Below are 21,498 nucleotides of genomic sequence, written 5' to 3'. Positions count from 1 at the left end.
ATGCTCAGGGGCCAATAGGTAAGGGCCTTAGTGCCTTACTAATAGGTCGATCTAGTACTACTTTGCAAAATATCCAAGTACATGTTGGTGTTATTGATGCAGACTTTACAGGTCAAATATGTGCCTTAGTTTCTACACCTGTGCCTCCTGTTACAATTCCAAAAAATACACGCCTTGCTCAACTTGTGCCTTTTGTGAGTTGTGTTCCCAGAACAGAGCCTAGGTGGCGGGGTGATGAAGGATTCTGCTCCACAGGAAAACCTCAAGTGTGTTGGACGCGAGAACTATCTTCACAACGACCCAACCTGACCTGCACCTTGGCGTTATCGGGAGGCACTCCTGCACAAGTGAGATTGAGCGGTCTTCTGGATACCGGAGCAGACGTAACTGTCATATTGGGCAAAGACTGGCCACCTCAATGGCCTTTGGTAAATAATGCAGCAGGAGTTGTAGGTCTGGGGGGCATGACTACTAGCTACTTCTCTGTAAAACCTATACAGATCAAGACACAAGAAAGACAGACTGCCACCGTCCGCCCATACGTTGCCACCGCACCATTCACTTTGTGGGGTCGAGATTGTTTAGGACAATGGGGAGTTCGTATCACCACGGATTTTTAACTGGGGCCACTGTACTGCAGGGAGTGAAACAGCCTACCCTTGGTCTCACTTGGTTAACTGACAAACCAGTATGGGTAGATCAGTGGCCCCTGCCCCAAGAAAAGCTGTATGCCCTGCATGAATTAGTTAAAGAACAGTTAGACGCGGGCCACATTAAAGAATCACATAGCCCATGGAACTCCCCTGTATTTGTGATAAAAAAGAAGTCTGGTAAAATGCGATTATTGCATGACCTGCATAAAGTCAACGCAGTGATGGCCCCTATGGGGGCCTTACAGCCAGGATTGCCATCTGCCACCATGATACCAATGGACTGGGACATTTTAGTTATTGATCTGAAAGGCTGTTTTTTTACCATTCCTTTAGATCCAAAAGACAAAGCAAAGTTTGCTTTTACAGTACCAACTAGAAATAACTATGAGCCCACAAAAAGGTATCACTGGACCATGCTGCCTCAGGGCATGAGAAACTTGCCAACCATTTGTCAATGGTTTGTGGCCCTAGCCCTGAGCTCTGTGAGAGACAAATACAAGGATGTTTACTGTTGTCATTACATGGATGACATTTTGCTGGCAGCACTGTCAACAGAACTGCTGAACGTAGTTGAAAAAGATGCCAGACATAGCTTAGCAGAGTTTGGATTGGTTGTAGCTCCTGAAAAAAGTTCAGAGACAAGAGCCTTGGAAATATCTGGGCATGAATGTGCTGAAAAGAACTGTGTCTCCACAACCTATCAAATTGAAACTGGACATAAAGACTTTGAATGATGTCCAAAAACTTGCAGGAATGCTAAATTGGTTACGGCCTTATTTAGGCCTTACTAATGAACAAATGCAACCTCTTTTGCAACTTTTAAAAGAAGACACAGATCTTTTAGCCCCAAGGTATTTAACACCTGCAGCCTTAGCACTTCTGAAAGAAGTTGAAGAGTTGATCTCTTCGCGACATGTGTGGCGTGTAGATATCACACTTCCTTTAAGTGGTTTTATTTTAATGGACCAATCTTCCCCTTCTGCTATGTTGGCCCAATGGAACCAGGCTTGGGAAGATCCGCTGCATGTACTTGAATGGTTGTTTTTGCCTTTGCAGCCTAAGAAAACTGCTGTTGAATGGTATGAACTTGTTGCCGATTTGATCATAAAAATCCGAAAAAGATGTTTAGAGTTGACTGGAGCTGATCCAGCAACTGTAATTATCCCTGTACAACAATACTATGTTGAATGGGCGCTGTTAAATTCTGCTGCCCTTCAAGTGGCTCTTGCCAATTTTCAAGGGCAAATTCAGCACCATCACCCACCTCATCCACTTCTGAAAATGACTGTAAATCTAACTTTGCAGCCACGGCAACTAAGTCAAAGACAACCAGTTGAAGGTGACACAGTATTTACAGATGGATCTGGAAAAATGGGAAAAGCCACAGTTGCTTGGAAAAAACCATGGGCAATGGCATTCCCAAATTGTATATCAGGAAGGATCCCCGCAAGTTGTAGAATTACGGGCTGCGGCTTTGGCATTTCAGTATTTTCCAGGCTCTCTTAATCTTGTTACTGATTCGGCATATGTGGCAGCCCTCCTTCCCAAGCTAGATATGGCTGTCCTTGGCCATGTCAACAACCCCAAGCTTTTTGCAATTTTGACTTTAGTTTGGGAAGAGATTCGGAAACGCCATTCTCCATATTATGTTATGCATGTTAATAGCCATACTTCCCTACCTGGTTTTATAATTGAAGGCAATGCTAGAGTTGATGCTCTAGTTTCTGTGGCTCTGTCAGTGCCTGTTCCTGATGTCCACCAGCAAGCCGTGTTAGCCCACCAATTCTATCATCAGAATTGGCAATCCTTGTATCACCAGTTTGGCCAAAAGGGTCTCTCTCAGGCTGCTGCACGCGGTATTATTGCAGCCTGTCCAGACAGTCAATATGTTACTTCTGTGCCAAAATATGGAGTTAATCCTAGAGGCCTTCAAGCTTTACAACTTTGGCAAACAGATGTAACTCATTAAAATGAGTTTGGCAGAAAAATATGTCCATGTTACAATAGATACATATTCTACTGCAATGATTGCTACTGCCCACACAGGAGAGACCAGTCGTGACATCATTAGGCATTGGCAACGTGCTTTTTCTGTGCTCGGTGTCTCTCTTGAAATCAAAACAGACCGTGGACCTGCCTGTAGTTCCAGGCCTGTCAGTCAGTTCCTTTCCCAATGGGGGATCTCCCACAAATTTGGAATTCCCCATTCCCCTACGGGCCAAGCCATTGTTGAACGCATGAATGGTACTCTTAAATGCCAGCTTGAAAAACAAAAAGGGGGAATGAAGGGAATGACCCCAGAGGCACGATTAGAGAAAGCATGTTATGTTTGAACTTTCTGAAAATATCTGCCAACCATGCGGTGCCTCCCATTGTGCGACATTTTGTGTCAATTGGTGACAAGCAGCAAAAGCATGAAGGTGTCTTAGTACGCATGAAAGACCCTCGTACCGGGCATTGGTCGGGACCGCATGAATTGTTAACTTGGGGGAGAGGTTATGCTTGTGTTTCTACAGATGAAGGTCCGCGATGGATACCTGCTCGCTGTGTGCGGCCTGAGCTTAGCGTGCCGGATCGTGGGAGCGCTGCTGCCGCCAGTCAACCCAACAACTACTGTGTGGTCTCCTTACTGAACCAGTCCTTGTTTGGTGTGCCCTTCCTTGAAACTGACTTGCAGACATTGTTGCAAAAAGTGAATGTATGCGGGGAATGAAGAATCTTACTGAAAGCCTTAGTTTTTTCGATAATTGACTACCTCTGTATAATGTTAACCCAAAAGAAGTTGATATTGTTTGCCCTTTGAATGTCGATAGTTGTCTTTATGTAGATGCTTATGTAGTAGGAGGCCATGATGGGACCATGGCATCTGCATAAATCAACACGTGAACATGTTGATAAGCATAATGCGTTTACGCGCAATATAACTTTGGATGAAGCATGTAATGATGTAACTGATTTATGGAACTGATGGGAACGTATTGCAGCGGTTCTTCTCTTATCCGAAGTAACAGCAGGGAAACTGTTAAAGAGTTAAATCACCTTGTTTGTTAGGCAGTTAAGAATGTGAGTCAAATTTGCCACCATTACATACAAAACAGAGCAACTATTGGCTTTTTGTTGTTGGCTCAAGGACATGGCTGTGAGGATTTTGATGGTATGTGCTGCATGGATTTTAGGCCCCCCATTGCAGCAACATGTTACCAAAATCTGAGAAAATGTCAGCCTTTTTGGCATCCATTCACTCAATTGGCAGTATTGTTTGTTTGCTATTGCCTTGGTTGCCGTCATGTTTGCAAGGGCCCTGCAGAACATGACAAACCTGGTACTAGCTGTTCAAAAAACAAAAAGGGGGAATTCTTGGGGTCTGCAGCGAGTCTGCAGACAAGTTAGTTGACTTCAAAGACTCATCCGTGTACCTTTAAGACGGCCACAAATTGTCAGGTATGTAAACAGGATGTGAAGAATCGGAACTTAGAACTGCAGCATACGGGCACCTACAGCAACAGCAAAGAGCAAGCAAGAAGAAGGACACAAAAACCTATCAGGGGCTGACACCTGTACTGTCTAAGATATATAAATAGTTTGTATAAACAATAAAGGCCATTTTGTCCGAACCCAGCCACGCAGACATAGTGTTTTTTTCAGTCTGCCTCGACTTGCGTCACCACATTTACACACCAATAACTTTCATTTATTCCTTGCTGAACATTCAGCTGATCAAAACTTTAAACTATATTTGACAGACCAAGCCAGCAAGTGCTTCAAGGGGAGAGACTATGGTGCATTCCTATTAGTATACTATTTAGAAATACATTATAGACGACTTAGCAGCACAAGCTGCACTGTAGCACTGTTTGTCTACTACATCACAAAGTCATAAAGGCAAACATGTAGTTGAGAAGAGTTCTGGAAATATAATGGGAAGTATATTTACTCAATAATAGTCAAGCATGGTTTAGCTCAAGCTTAGTCTTGCAACCAGCTATCAAGAGGACTATTTTATATCCAAGATCCTTTTCAGCCCATGTAAAATAATCAGAAATGTATAGGGGTTTTGTATCTATATGGCAGGATGATACCATTCCTGTAAACCAAAGGATGTAAACAGAAAAAACTCAGCCAGACAAATAAAAAAAACCAACTAGATTTACCATCAGCAAATCTGCACATAAAAAATTAAACTGCAACTTAATAAATAAACTACGTATATTTTTTTCTTGGAGGCCTATAAAGACTGAGTTTTTGCAAACAAGTTCAAAGACAAATTATAGCCAACTCAGTGTCCACAGTTTCTTTGGAAGCAGCATGGAACATTTGGCCAGACAAAACAGTACCAACTATCCAGTGTAAAGCATATACTTTAATTTGCAAAAGGCAGAAATCTGTGATTTATACCTCTGAAAGGAAGAAGTTAAAAAAAAAAAAAAAGTAACAGTACATTCTGTGTAGGTTTATTATTTTGCCAAGAGCTTGTGGGTTGGATGATGAGGTACATTCCTGAAGATTAGACATCACTCTTTTTTTTAAATAAACAAAACAGCAGGTAAAATCAAAATTCCCCTAAAGCAGAGGCAGTCCTTGCGAAAGTTCAAATCTGTGGCTCCCCCTTGGCTCCTGTATCTTAAAAAATAAAATTCATCAACCAATAGCATTAATCAGCTTTGGCTTACAGACAGCATTTTTGCTTCCAGTTAGGGACAATTAGAGAGGCACAGTGTCAACTGGTCATTTATTAGGTTGTGTAAAGCTCTGTGGACACACATTGGTTTTGTGACATAAAAAAAAATCTCATGCAAAAGGGTATTGTTACATGTAGACATCCCCTAGTTTCTTCTCCTTTTAAATTCAGCAATTTGCTAGTTCAGAGGAAACCAAGTAGTGTTTTGGAGAATATATGCACATTGAAAGTGAGTAGTATAGCTCCACTGACAGCATCAACTGACAAGTGAAAATTGAGTGGGGTAGATGGTGAGCTGTTAATCCATTTCTTCAAACCTGGTTAGTATATTAAATGATGAAATTTAAGGTGATGAAGATTTGGTCCTTTATACTTATTGTGCTAATATTGCCATCACATGATTGTCCAACATGATGTCTTCAGGCCTCCTAAACTATCAAAACCCCCTTAACGGATGTCTTTAGTGGGTGATCCACAAATGATAGAGCTCAAGAAATTATTCGAAAAATTTGCCAGATGTTATGGTTAAAAATGGAATATCGTGGAATATTGTTTCTCAAAGAGGGATCTTTTTCATTGTCATGAATTCTCCTAGTCACCAAAGGCCTATTCTAAGATTGCAGATCAAAAGTCAAAATAAATGTATCATCATTGTACAATAAAAGAGCCCTGCAAAAAAAAAAAAAAAAAAAAAAGCACATAAAATTCCAAGGGATGAAACAATGTCATTCTGCAGTGTGAAAAATATCACCTATTGCTGAAAAAAGGCACTCATAGCTTGAATATTCTTAGATGGTTCTTCTGGGTTTGTTGGCAGTCAGTCCGGAAAAATTTCTGTCTTCAAACTTGCATTCAATGTATCTTATATAAACCTAGTTAGAACAACAGAAATTTGGGAAGCAGAAAAAGCACATTTAGGTCAATTCCAGGTACATGTTGTAATGCTAGTCACAGTCTTCCAGTCCCTAAAATGTGGGATTTCAGCACACCACTGCACTGGTCATTCTCTTCCTCAGAGGTAGCTGCCCATTAATGGATACATGAATTTTCCTTGTAAACTTCATCTTTTTTGGCAATATCCAGGGCAGAAGGCAATCAGGCTATGTAAAAGTATCTTTCTCCAGGTCCTACTCAGTATAAATCAGGACGTGTCCTTATTAAAATCATCCCTGACCACCATTTCTCTCCACTGGGCTTCATATTTTATGAATCGTTGCTGTTACTCTGGAGCTGGTTTCCATCAGGGCTCTTTTCTCTAATTTGTTCCTAATAGAGTGGTCACATTTTAGCTTTCACTTCCTGGGGCAGGATTTATTGAAAGTATTATGAAGACAAAAAAACCCCTATGGGTTTCCAAAGTGTAGATGGTAGAACTATTTACTATTAAGTCAGGAGAGAAAAAGGAGGGACATAAAAAGTGATTCACAGGGACAAAAGCCAATCTGTTAGTCAGGGAAAGGAGGAAAAGATGTCTTCCATAGACACATCATGCCATTTTCTTCTTCCATATGCCTTCTTTTCCACATTCTTTGGATGGGATACTGAATGAGGTAGATTCAGTACAGCAATTATTACATTCTTCTGAAAAGTTCTAATTGAATAAAACACAGAAGTGTAGTACCTCAGGTTGACACATGCTTATAAAATACACGTGGCTGATCAGTCTTCCTAGCAACCGGATTTTTCTTATTTGTGTGAATGTCACAAACTGCATCTTCCACCTCTTTTTTTTTCTTTCTTTCCTTCAATTTTGTATTATTTTCTAGGACCTTTAAAACCAAAATTATGCCCCACTGGCAAATTTTCTTATAGGAGTATGAAAATTGTCAAGAGAACAATGTCATTTGGATGAAATAAGACTCCCTAAGGAACACCTTAAGAGCTGGAAAATCTATAAAGTTCCTACTGAAAGATAACCCAAATTGTGATTTGGTCTCTTAAAATAAAATATTAGGGATGCTTTATAGATTTTGAGCATTTCTTGTTATGGAAAAGAGAAAATCACTGCTTTCTTAGGCTATCAATATATATTTGCAAGGCAGCAATAATTCTTCCAGTGAATTTCATGTTCCCATTGAAATGTTTTACTTGTTTTAAACAAGGCAAGAATTACAAAATGGTACTATGCTGACAAGATCTAAAAATAAAGTCACTTGGCAATTGTGTTAAAATAAGCACTGCTACTAGCTTGATGTAAATAGGTGGGAAACCATATCCTAAAAATTACTTCTATTGCCTCTGGGCATAGTCACCCAGGTGGAGAAATGGCATCTGCTCTCCTTTAAGTCATTTATCAGTTCTGGGGGGAAAAAATCTCTGGAGAGCATATCCACATCTGCAGAGAAGAGGTCAATACTGCTCTATTTCTGTCTTTGGTATCTCTGCATAACTTTGTGGTTGATGCTGCAATAAGAATTACTGACACTCATGCACAATTAAATTTAAGTCTGTTGTAATTAGCTGTTTCTTGTTCTGACACCAACCTTCCGGCATTAGACCTCCCTGCACCTTCGTTTATCTGCCTGTGAAATGAGGGCAAAGATACTGACCTCTCTTGTAAAACCAGTCTGAGATTTATGCTGAAAAGCACCACCTACAAATTAGGGAAAATATGTAATAACTAACAGCATATGTACAAAGAGCACAAACTCCACTGGCTCATCAGCTCTCATGGAGAGACGGACTCTTGTGACATTCACTTCTGTCTGAACTTGGCTCACAGTGGACAGCTCACGTGAGACACCATTGACCACCAGACAGTTTATATTGGTAAAATTTACATGGTCTTCAAGCCATCTCTTATCCTCTGAATCAGGAATTGCCCTTGGGGGCAAACATAAATTCTGTCTTTGATGAGACATATGGATGATAACAACAGAAGGGATCATGCGTTCTCGTTACAGCAATGGGTTGGAAAAATGAGTATTCTTCTGTGGCAAAGGGTCAATACAAAAGGATCATTTGTTCGGTCCTATTGAGTGGACCAGACGCTACCAGGACGACGCATGAAGGCCAGATGGCAATGCCAGGACCTCTCTTGCACACTGCCAGGAGCAACAGAAGCTGCCGGGTACCATGTTATGCACATGAAAAGAGCTGCCCTTGGTGCAGGGGGCCTGCTGATAGGACCACAGCAGTCATCTGGATGGTCATCCAGCCACCTCATTCTGAGGCCATCTCTTCCTGGTGGCCAGCTGAATGGCAGCATCCCTGGCTGTTTAGTGGCATCACCTGGAGTTATACTGTTTAGTGGCAGATGCTTCCCCTTTCTCTTGTCTTTACCCCGTAGGATTTGCTTGTGTTTCACAAAGCAGTGGAGGCAAAGTGCTTAGTGAGTAAATTTATAGCATTCTTCATTAAGAATTTACATATAGAGAAAATTACACCTGACTAGGAACCTAATGAGCTATTTTGTAATTTGATGAAACAGTGTGACATACCAATGGACTTAGTCCAAGGAGTGTTGTGTGCTAATCTGATGCTAAGCACAAGAAGGACTTTGGGGATACCAACTTCTCTTGGGTGCCTTGTCCAGCATTGAAACTGTATGGCTATAATTAACATCAATCATACTAGAGATATGGAAGACCAAAAACCACCTGAGAGACTACAGTGCTCAGGATGAGAACCTGGGTTAGCCAACACTGTCACTGGGGAGTCATTAGGTCTTCTGCAAATCCTAGTAGGATTCTCACATCTTCAGTTACCTTCTGGCACATCTTGCTTAAACACTGAGCACTGGGTGACTGAGAACTCCAGTATAGATGGAGTAACGCTGGGAGGAAAAAAAAGGGGGGGGAGCTGCCAGCACTTTGGCCAGTATTCTTGGAGTGAGAAGTAGTGTCTCTTCCCTGGAACATTTTAACCAGTGTAAATATATCAATACTATCCACATTTTAAGTAGGTTTTTTCATGATTCATGGTGAATCAGAAGATGCAGCTGCCTCGTGCTGTGCTCAGGTACAGTGTGAAAGTGAAGTAGAAAGTGCTGTCAAGTCATAATAATACACTTTGTTTACAGACCTCATTTCATTTCCAACATTTCAAAGCCTTGCCAGTATTAATTAATTAAAATCTTGCAACAGCTCTTTAAGTTGGGCAAGGACTATTATATCATTATATCAGTCAGTAAAAGTGGAGGCCCCGAAGACTGGATTGAGACTGCCTGCTTTAGGCACTCAATTTATTCGTTGCAACATCTAAAAAAAAATAGGTGCTTGGCTCCATCAGAATGATTCAGATCACTTAAGGCAGGTGCCTACGCAAAGTATACAAGCAATGCAGAAGCAGATGCCTCTGAAGTAGCACTCAATCGGAGTTCACACGTTTCTCCATCCACTGAACGGTGAGCTATGGGTCCTTCATGGGATATTTAGTGTGGTTGCACGTAGCCACTCAGGCGTAAGCACTAGGAAATACTATTCTCACAAGTGCGGTTGAGTAAGTGCTTAATTCAAGGCTCAACAGTGTGGAATTCTGCTTATGTGGGAATCAAAATGCAAATTCCTCTCTGAAGGGCAAGCACCTGTGCTGTGGGATAAGTCAGAGGAGGAAGCACCAGACACTAATGGTTTGAGCACTTATCCAGAATACAGAAAAGTAAAGACCTAGGCTGTCCAGCCTAAGGGGGTCTGACTCAAGTATTTCCACTTGCCTGGACTATACCAGGCTACAGGTAAGGCTGGAGTGGAGGCATTGCCTTCTCCTGCTGAATGTCAGCCACTCAACAACTAGAAGTGTAAGATGTAGAAGCTAAAGAGTTTCAGCCCAGTGGAAGGTGAGGACTTTTGTATGTGAATCTTCTGTTTTAGAGCTCTATCAGAAAATGGCATGAATCGAGTTAGGCCAGGGCACAGGCTTTCCCTCATGCCCCAGACTTAGCTGGCACTTAGCAATGTGGACTGTGTCCCTCTCCTGTAGCCAGGTATCCAGGTCCTCCACACTCTGCTCTTGTTAGATGGCCATTAGGGAGCCATTTGTTCCATCCAAGAGGAAAGCTGGGCATGGCCAAGATGACAGTGTGCTCCAGGCTCTGTGCTAGGAACAGTGTGGACATGCACCACACAACTTTGGCTCTTTACCTGGTGCAATATTGTAATGCTAGCCTTAAGTCCCCAAAGCCCAGAATCCCTCCTGTCACTTCCAAAAGCACACAGGAAGCAGATGGCTGCAGAAAAGACCCTATTTTGGCATCTGTATTAGGACACACCCCCCCCCCCCCCCCCCGAAATATCTATAATTGTACCCCAGGGAGATGCTGCCCAGTGTAGATCAGGATCAAGTGCTGTGCAGCATGGATCAGTCTGCCCACTCCAGATGCTCTCAGCTGTGTGAACACAAGCCAGCCTGCAACAAGCAGCTCAGAAGCATAGACTCTCTGGTTTGGCCCACAAAACCAATATAAACATGATCCAGATTTCTCTTGCCGGAGTATTCCATGCTAGCTCAATGTCACCTAAAATTGATGGGTTTGGTCAGACTGTGACTTAATTAAGTGGGACCTTTTCAACAGTTCTGGAGATATTAGCAGCTCCTCACCCACTTCTGAGTCATGATGGACTGCCAGGAGCTGTCAATCATTGAACACATGCAAAACCATGTGCTTAAATGCTTAAGTTACTCTTGAGTCCAAAACACACTGTCCAGATTTATACATACACTCAGTATCTTTGGGATGTAGGTTCTTCTTCAGATGAAACGGACTGAGCCATTCCCTGGGACTTTGACACACCCAGTTCATTCTCACAGGGACTTAAGTTGACTCATGGATGGTCTAAATCACATTCACTGAGTTCTTCAAACTATGCAGCATCTTAGAAACAGAGCTGAGAAAAAGACTGAGGAGTCCTGATTTATTATCATTTTTACCTGCTAGGGGTTTCTTTGATCTCAGCAAGACTCTCACCCGATTAGCAGTAGAGAAGGAGAATTTGGGTTAATGCACCCTGTTCTACCCACTCTTTAACATAAGAGTGACTCCTAGTAGCGTTTTAGCAGTTTGTCCTTTTATGCAAGGACTTGCACAGCTGACTTGGCTAAACTAATGGGCACGCTTCTACTGTGGGAGGAAATGTTAAAGTGCTGCTTATTGCTACTTAGAATTACACACCCAGATGCCATGGCTCCATCCAGAGTTCCCAGGCATCTAGCTACTTTACTATCTACCACAATACACTACATCACAAATAAGATCTTCCTTACCGCCTAAAGTAATGTCATGATGCAGTGTAGGAGCCAAAGAATGCTGGGTTTGCAAAATGCATGCATTGCTTCAGATTGCAGTGAATTCATTTAAGAAGAGATCAGGCAGCAACCATTAATTTCAGTGCAATAGATTTCTCTGCTCTTCTTATTTACCAAGATGTTGTCTCACTAGATCAAATCAATAAAATTGCAACAGATCACCCAGCATACCGACAACAGCCAAAGCTTGCCTAGCATCTAACAGAGGCATCCCTTTATCAAATGCCTCCAGTTTCTGTCTGCCACATCTCTACCATTCAGTCTGTTCAGTTGGAAATAGAAAATTTAAAGTTTTCCAATGTACTTGGCTGAGTCAGAAGCTCTTTCGGGCGGTCATGCACAGGTGCATGTATCAACTGACCTGCTAGCAGCAGATTTGGCCCCACCGTGCCAGAGGAGATGTGCTATTGTCTTTGGGTGCACTTCTGGAGGCCATGTGTGGGGTGTACACAACTCCACCCTCAGCTGAGGTGGGAAACTTGTTCAAAGTGGTTTTGAGGTTTTGTTAAGAAGCAAAACAGGAAAACTGCATGAATCTGGAGTTTAACTATTTTTTTAACTTGTTGCTCTCCAAGAGTTTTGTTTTTTTGGGTTTTTCGTTTGTTTGTTTTGTTTTGTTTTTTTTTAATAGAAAATAAATAAATATAAGAATGACAAACATTTTGCAACTGACCACGTCCCAGTTCTGGGATAAGCCCAAGGTGTTACTGGTGCAGTCTGGACTTCAGGCAGCAAAGAGAACCTGGAGAAGTCCAGGGATTTTTTGCTTTTCTTTTTTTAAGCAAACCAAGCAATTCAAAGGCTGTGTCAACTAACTTAAATGCTCTTTATGCCAACTAATCATAGCTGGCACAAAAATCAATGCTGACTATTGCTCCCTTCTCTGCCTACACTGGAGGCGAGGAAGGCCAAAGACACAGAGCTGAAATGGAAGCTCTGTGCCATCTGGAGACACTCCGTATCCTCAGCCTGGCTGCTTGGGAGCAGAGGAAAGAACACCGAATTGCTCATGAAAATCAGTGACAAGGACAATGAATACATCAGTGGGGTGAGGAGCACCAGCACGCGCCTGCCTGCCCCAACAAATTGACCCCCATACACGGTACCGCCACCATTGCTGAGTGCAGCGGGTGCCCTTGTCCTTCGCCTCACCAACCTTCCCTCTGGTTAACATGAAAACCATAAGAGCTGGTTTTATAGCCTTGGTAATATGGGCCCTCCCCAGCCCTGAGATAGCTATCGTGAAAACATCAAGTCCAGGAATGAGAACAATATCACTACTGACCTCCATGCGGGTCTTAACGGCAAAAATATCCATCACCAGAACTGCAAATTACCGAGCTTTGGGGTACATTGCTGATTCACATTCTGTGACTCTGCTGAGCAAACGCTACCTAGGTGTCTCTACAACTCTGTTTCTAGTACTATATAATGCTGGGTTTGGGCCAGATTCTGTGATGGGATATGCTGCTGTCATTCACAAATAACTGCACTAAGACAAGTGAGTTATGGATAGGTGTAATACAAATTGGCTGAGCTGTATCTTGCAATTGGGATCAACCAGACAAATTCCTCACAGTTTCCTCCCGGTTTGTTCAAGCTGCCTGTGTGTGCCGCATAAGGCACCAGCAACACTTTTGCTCTTGCTCCAGCATCACTCTGATATCAGCACTTTGATTTGATTTTCTGTCACTGTTCTTGCAGATTAAATTTCAACCAGTGACCCATGGCTTGATAGCTCTTTAGCAAATCCCTCTGAGCCATCTAGTCCTGCCCTTGCTTGACAGTTAACTCTGCATTGCACATACTCCCAAAGCCTCCCGAAATCAGCACCACCCCATGTGAAAGCTCTGTCAGACTTCATGCTGCTGCAAAAGCCTGTAGGGATCCATGCCCAGCTGCATGTTTTCAATGACAAATCACTAATGATTCTTATTGTGAGTCCTTGGGTCTTTCCAAGTCATTGAGGTTGTGTAAAAAAACTCCTCCATGGACAGTCAAAGCTTTTCTTTCCCACCCCTCCCCTCAGCCCTTGATCTATAGGGGAATTATTCAGACTTCCTTCTCAGTAAAACCTTAAAACAGGATGTTCTTACTCCTTTTGTTGTTCACCATCATTATTGCAAACAGGCAGACTAAGGCAGCTGGGATAATGCTCTTTCCATTTTCTTTTGCTGTGATACGTGAACATAAAACTCTTGTTAGGCAGTGGCAATATAGAAGCTGCCTCAGATCATGCTCCAGAGGTCACAAAGCCCAGCTCTCACCTCTGCAGTTGAGTAGGACGGGGTGCAGGTTGCCCTGAGAGCATTACGATACCACTTACCAGCAGATATCTTGAGCTCATCTTTTGCTATGCCCAGCTCTGAGTCACACTGAGCAGCAAGTTAATACTTAAGATAGAGCCACTGCTTTGTTTTACCTCTGTGCACACAAACAGACCTCCTGCCTTGTACCTAGATTATCAGTACCTTTGAGCAAGAAATTATATTGCACGTAGGCCAGGGCTACAGCACACGCTTTTCCCTCTAACTCTTCTTAAACTGCCAACTATATAAATATCCAGGCTGCACAATGTCAAAATCTTCACCAACCCTCTTCCTCCGAGCTAAGAAAACTGCTACAAATGCTGCACGGAGGTTGTTTTCAGCACCCAGCAGGTAGAGCATGGCCACAAGAATGTCCCAGCCCCACAGTCCCTTTTTGCCTCGACAGATACTCACTGCAGAAGTGAACCTCACCCATTTCAGTGGGGAGATGCCTGATTTATGCCGGGCCGAGACGAGAATCTGGCCGTGGTTCTTTATTGCCTTTTAAAGCCAAGAGCCCAGCAGAAGCCAATTGTGTCTGACACAAAGCTGCTGCACATCCAACGTGGAATCTGCACAAATCCATAAACCAGCAGTGGTCTAAATAAAAACTTCAAACAAGACATTCTGGCATTGGCCAGAAAGAGGGAAGATTAATAGCTGTAAGTCGCCAAGTTGTGAAGGAAAAACTGCTTGACTGTTGGACAGAGAGCAAAATAAGAGGCAGAAATTAGGCAGGGTGCTGGGAGGCTTGTAACACTCCCCAAAAGCAAAGTGTTACAGATCTGCTAATAAGTTAGAATTAATTGACTTTATTTGATTTTATAAAAACATTTTAATATAAATATAGAGGCATAAGAAATATATTTTAATGAAACTTGTAGTTGCACAGTAAAAGCTGCTATGAAATCCTTTGTACAGTCCTGTACCAAGGCCAGAAGAATGGGCTAGAATCATTGTTTAAAACTTAGGTAACAAATTTGGGATTTTACAGATTTCTTTGTATTTGACTAGTCTTCTGTATATAGAAAGTGTATTGAAATGTCAGAATATAGAATTAATGGGAACTGGGGAGAGTCGACTGGAACAACTTGTAGTTACCTGCCAAGAAACCGTGAACTTTAGTAAAAGGTAATTCTGGCAGGGGGAGATCGCGACCACCGACTCATATACCACCTACCCAAATCGTACCCCAGACCCATTTCTGGACCTTTCTAACCTTTACTGCACAGAATCAGATATGGGAGGAAAGTATGTTAATGATTTTCGGGAAATACTATGTTTATGTATTAATACTTAATGAATATGTATGAATAAGTTCTATATATGGTGTATGATTTTGAAACTTGGTGTGCGTTGATCGTGAGAGGACTCGCTCACGCACCCGGCCGTCAATAAAGAAGTGTCTGCTTATCTGCATCACATCGGTGTCGATAAGTTCTTCATTCCGAGATTTCAGTGACAAAAGGGGTCATAGCATTTAATTTGATTAATTCATCGCTGGTCCAAAAGACTTTGTACTGAGCCTCAGGCAGTGCAATAAACATACATTCATTAAGAGAAAAAAATAAAAGATTGGTTGGGTGGTAAATACTCCAGATCCCTCTCCCACTCCAGCTTCACTTATGTTTCTTCTTTCCTTGGTCAGTGCAAACATTGGAAGCGACACAGCAAGCAAGTGGTAGCATTAAAACAACAACACTCACTGTATTGCAAATGCCTCAGTCAAAACACTTTCAAGGAAAGCTTCGACTTGCATTCCCCATCATTTTTGTTGTCCCCGTTCCTCTAGGAAGCACCGTGGGCAGAATGGAGCAAGAGGCATGCTAGCTTGGCCTCCTCTCCCCAGGACTGGCAGAAGACTTCATGGAAAACAAGAAGGACGTTTATCCTAAGGGGACCAGCTAACACTTTTGGAGGTCATTTCAGTAATTCTGGTTGTAGTCCTAAGCATCCAGGGGCCAAAACAGCTGTTTTGATGAATGTAATTGTATTTACAAATAATGGCATTTTGTAAAGCTCTGATGGTAACTTTTATGGGCCAGATGGTACGAGCACTCACCTCATAATAATATAGTTCCTGTCCCTCACCACAGGACACAGAGCTCCCCCACTGACACTGGGGCTGGAAAGCTTTTGCAGCTGCTTGAAGCTACATAGGAGCCTGGGGTGTCTGAGGGAACCACAGCAGAGGCAGAGCTGGGGAAAGGCAGGGTGACTAACACTCCATACATCCTCAGCAAGTGAAGTTCATGTCTGGCTCTTCTCCCATGTGCTTCAAGCACTGCCACTGTTCCCACGCTGTGTTTGCTGGGCATCAATGTGTATCAGGCCTCACTGTGGCTCTGTACAGCAGGAAAGTGCTTTTGTCCCCTTTTCCCAGACAGACACTGAGGTTTACTGCAATTTAGACACTTTTCTGCAGTCACATGAGAAAAGTATGGTATGGAAGATGGGTCTCCAAACCCTGGACCACGCATCAGCCTGCCTCTGCATCTGTGCACATGATGCCATATGGCACCTAGGTCCTGTTGAGTCAAGTGTCACTACTGAAGAAAACAAGGCAACTTATATGTGTGTTTGAATTGATAACTAATGAACTTCGTTCATCACATGATCATCACTTCTCCCTTGCTCCAGCATGTCAAGGTGCATCCATGAGTATATAAGCAAGACACAGCCAGCATAGACATTGATTTTATATCTAAGCTGGTCAGATGAGGAAATGTTCATCAAATATACTGTTGGACCACTGTTTCCCCTATTACTGAAATAATATGTTCACTGCAGAATAATGAACCAACTCAGTGATCCTGGATCTACATTACCAAAAATATTCATGGAAAGTATTACTATACAAAAACCAGCAAAATCTGATTAATAAGGACGCTGTCTAATCCTATTTGCCTGCATTTTCCATAAGCATTCAGAAGCATAAATATGCTTACCTGCTACTGAAATACAGATCCTTTTTTGGTGTAAAACTGCAGCTGATTAAGGCTTCATGATAATAGTTCAGAACTGCATATTTTGCTTCTTAAAAAAAATCACAAAACCAAACGATACCCCCTCAAACCAAAACAAAACTCATGGTGGCTTTGCCAATATTTCACCATGTTTGTTTTTGCTTATAGCAAGTCCTGTTTTAAATCACGCTAATGCATTTGACTTCTGAGAAAGGATGAACCAGAGATTTATTCAGCGCTGTGTGGCAACAGCCTATTCCAGGAGGAAACTAAGCCATGGAAGGGAGTTTTGTCAGGGAAGAAATCTCATCTGGATAAATGACACACCTCAGCAGAGCGTGGTTACTTATATGTGTTTGTACTGACATCAGATGAATGCTGTTCATTCCTTTGATTGTCACTTCTCCTCCCTTCCTCCAGTATTCCTCCTACTCTCCCTTTGGAAGGTTTAATCACCCAAATGTAAGGCTTTTTAACAGGAACAAGGGCACTTTTAAGCTAAAGACATTGGAAAATAACTTTAAATTAATACAGCATACATTTGTGCATTTAATGAGTGTGTTTAACTTGCATATGTACACATGCATGACACAGTCCTTCTTCTCCCACTCAAGCCACAGGGCTAAACACTACTCACTGTCTGATGCCCATCCTTCATCTAAAGCTGATACTGATTCCCTCAGAGTTAAATCAGCACCATACAGACTAGCTAAGGAGGAAAGGTCAAATCAGAAGAAATTCAGCTTGTAGCACTGCTGGACATTGAGGGGGGAAGGCATAGGGGGGGCTTGTACGTAAATTAAGCATTAATCTGTAAAGCATGTTTGTCATGCTAACTATCCAGCATTCAGAGACTGATGATTACCACCTTCCTAATAGCTGCATATGATTAACTTTATATTCCTGCAAATTTACTGTGCATGGTGTCTGCTATATTTGATGAAACCCATGTACTTATTAGCTGATGTTTGAGCCATGATGCCCAACATGCAAGCAAGGCAATCTTTGCTTGTACAATCATATTTTTTAAAAAAAGAGGCAGAGATACTGTGAACGTGAAGTAGCATAGACCTTGATTAGCCTCTCTATAAAGAAAAGCAGAAATACACTCCTGAGTATAGTGACTTTTGGCATCTGCTCACCCCTAGCTACATCCTGGACTGTAATGATTGTAACTAGGACATAATCAGACAGGTCATGTACAGAAATTGCCATCTTATCTATGCACCTTAAAATGTTAAATGTGCTTTTCCTCATTTGCCTGCCTAAGGAAACAGGGAAGAGGTTATCATTCCTGTTTTTTTCCAAGGCACAAGCTATGGCATTGAGACTGCTCATCAGCAATGCAACTATCTTTTTCAGCATCACGTATAAAAGAGAAACAGGCAGACCCATGACAAAGAGATGTGGAGTTTGCTACGAGGATCTCTTTAAAATATAGCTCTGCTCTCAGTCTCTCCAGACCAGCTGCGGCCTCTCCCTGGGTCCCTCACCTGGGGCTTTAGTAACTACTAGAGAGCAGATGAAAGGATCAACCATCCAGCTGTGCGCAGTGCCTCAGGTCACAGAGTGCCAGAGGGGCCCCAACAATGGTTTGCAAATGTATGAGATGTACCTCTGTCTGGGGGGAGTAGAAGGAGGGAGTCAACTGAGTCAAAACTTGGTGCACACAGCTTGAATGTTCAGTTTAGGATGTGCCCAAGTGATGCTATCATGACTGTGGCAAGGCAGGATCTGAAACACCTTCTGCTGTATCCTTGCCTATAGGCCAGACTGATGCCCCTGGACTAGTCTTCTGCATCAGCTAAACAGGAAAGCAGGGTCTAATTAGTTATGATTAACTAGTCTTTTTAAATGCAGGAAGGTTAGGTGAGCAGAAGATATCTTACAAAAATAGCAATTTCAGAAAAATGCAGGAGGAAGCGACAGGCCCTGGGGCACGGATGGGAAGGAAGGTGGGAAGAGTTAATAATTAGTATTTATGGAAAGGACTCCAGCTTCTCCAGGACAATGGTGGAGAAACAGGCAGTGCACTGTGAGAACAGCCATATGCATATTTAACCCCAAGAGGTCCCAAGAGATGTAAAATGAGCCAAAGCTCACAAGGTCCCCACTAATGAATAGCCAGTGATAGTATGGTAGTGCAGTACAGGGAATGGCTGTGGCCAGCCAGGGTGGCTGGTAGAACACCCTCAACAGGACCCCTCACTCTTGGTACAGATTTCTTGTGCCAGGACTGCAACCAGCTCCTCTGAAAAGTGAGAGGGACAACTCTTCCCTTGACATCCTAATCTTTCTAGGTTGTAAAATCATACATAGGCTTAAAGGTTATATGGCAAAACTGCTTTCTAACACAGGCATGACCACTATGTAGCACCAGGGAACACTGAACTTTTCAGAAATGGTTTAGTGCTGTTACAACATAGATAATAATAATAAAAATAGCAACAATACAATGACACCTGCACCAGCACACTACACTGAAACAAAATACAATGCCTGAACACCAAAGAGCACTAAATGGTTCTCTCATCACTCTTACCACAGGAGTGTGGGTGGGTTTTGCTCCATATTTCATCTCCAGCAACATACAAAAAAATTGCAAATGGCATTACTGAGCGTACCAAAATGCCCATGCAATAAAGATAACATTGAATTTGTGATATAAATCTATTTTCAGCTTTCATCTGAATATTCAGGATGTCTCCTTTTATTTCTGTTATATATTATTTTTATATTGTGAAAGTTGACAAATACCAAATGGCAAGAGCAATCAGGCTATGGAAATAGTCTCCTGGGATAACACTATATGTTCACGTAGGGCTTTTGTTCTTTTTACCTTTTATTTTTATGATTAGTCAATCACTGTTTAGCCACCTCAGGGAAACGCAAGGTGAATTTGAAGAAAGATGGTCAAGGTTATCATGGAAAATTTTAATCCCTCCTTAGTGGGAACCAGTTAATAGTTATGGCTAGGCTCAAGTGTGGACCTCTTTTGGGAATCCCAGTGAAGGTCAAAGGCAGAGAGGAAAAAAAGCTGCACTGAGATCTTAGACAGTCATAAGTGGACAGATGTTCCTGGGCTTTAATGGGCAATCTTGGCTCCAGGCCTTTCTTGGCAGAGCTGTTTAGTTTTAGTATTTTTCCTTGTAGTGCAGGGTATGGCTTTAGTTAGCTGGCTCTTGCTGATGATTTTTCCATCTAAATAATAGCTTGACAATGAAGAAATCAGTTCATAATCTGTGACTTGGTGGATTAAATCATGGGGAATGATGTGCAGTTGTAATCATGAAAGTAAAAATAAATAAAAAAAATCTTAGTTTAAATGAGAACCAGTTTTAAAAGTTTAAGCAGCAAATCTGATGGAGTTCCTATGGGAAGTTCTACCACTCCATCTTACAGCTTACATTTGGTTTCAGCAGTGACGAGAATTTTCTCTTCACAATTTACTACGCCTAAATGAAATACATTAAATTGGAAAGTATAGGTTTAGCAGACATCTTCTGTTCAGAAGGAGAAAAGGCTACAAATCCAGCTGTTACCAAACTATGAAATCAGTAACTTCCACTAAAAACATGAGAAATAGCCTCATTAAAAATTTTGAAGGCTTTCAACTCTTGTCTGCTAGGACACAACTTCCTTAATGCAATAGCCACCGCAGCACTTGGAGAATAATTTTGTTCTTTGTCAGGCACGTAGCAACCTTGATATAACCAGCGACTGAATTCAGTCTCCTTTCCAACATTTCAGGATGTCTCATTTCTAGGTATCACAACTGGTCTGATACAATACGATATCATGAATGGGAAAGTTTTCATGGGATAAGCTCTCATTTTAGACTGCTTTTCATTGCTATAGTCCAGATCATTCTCTCAATGAAGGAAATAGAAATGTCTAGGTGGCTTAAGCATGAGCAGTCTTTGGATCTCAGTTACAAGTCAATAAAAAACTTAAGAGCCTTACATTGGCAGGTTATAGAAATTCTCTGCTCCTTCTGTGTTCTCAGCTGATTCTCTTTTCATTCTGGAGGTTGCGAGTTACATTTCTTTGAAGCTCTTTTTTAGCACATCAGAATCTCATCCAACACTGGTTGGTTCAGTAAAGCTCGCCCTTTTCCAGAACAGAGCGTGAAATCTGCTTTGTGATAAGTATCTGATGGTGCAGGAGCTCTGGGCTTGCTCCCAAGCTAAATTCGTTTATATTGCAGCAAAACACCTGCCTCTGTGTCATCACGAAAGCAGCTCCCTATTGTAAAGTACAGTTCAGTCTCTCAGACAAGATTCAGCTTCCTTTTTCCCCCCTCTGCAGAAGAGGAACAGATGCCCTTAGCAGCCAAAAGGAGCTTCCTCCCTCCTCATCTACCCAGCTTATATTTCCAAGTTATGAGTCCTAAAACTCTCCAGAGTCAATTGGCTAGGGTTTATTGTTTTCATGACACTAGTCCCTTCCCACAGCCACTCAGTGCTCAGGATAATTATTTTACATGACACCTACTGGCTGGAAATGACAGATTTATGCTAGGATTGTACCCAAGGTCTCCATATATTCAGGCCAGCCATCACCATGATGGGTCCCTCTGGATCAGCAGTACACCACACCAGTCATGGGATGCTGACCCAGCTCCACAACGCCCCATGTGTCTGGTCCAT

General features: G+C 42.2%; 1 protein-coding gene across 4 annotated transcripts in view; it reads right to left on the bottom strand.

The window, feature by feature from the left end:
- The window catches only part of LOC101920929 (SET-binding protein), a 271,629-nt gene that overhangs the window by 67,529 nt on the left and 182,602 nt on the right, over window positions 1-21,498 (bottom strand). The window lies entirely within an intron of this gene.

Source organism: Falco peregrinus, chromosome W (genome assembly GCF_023634155.1).
Source record: "Falco peregrinus isolate bFalPer1 chromosome W, bFalPer1.pri, whole genome shotgun sequence".
In the NCBI taxonomy this organism is placed as follows: Eukaryota; Metazoa; Chordata; class Aves; order Falconiformes; family Falconidae; genus Falco; species Falco peregrinus.
Note: the sequence above shows the minus strand (reverse complement) of the source record. Positions and strands in the feature narration are given on the sequence as shown.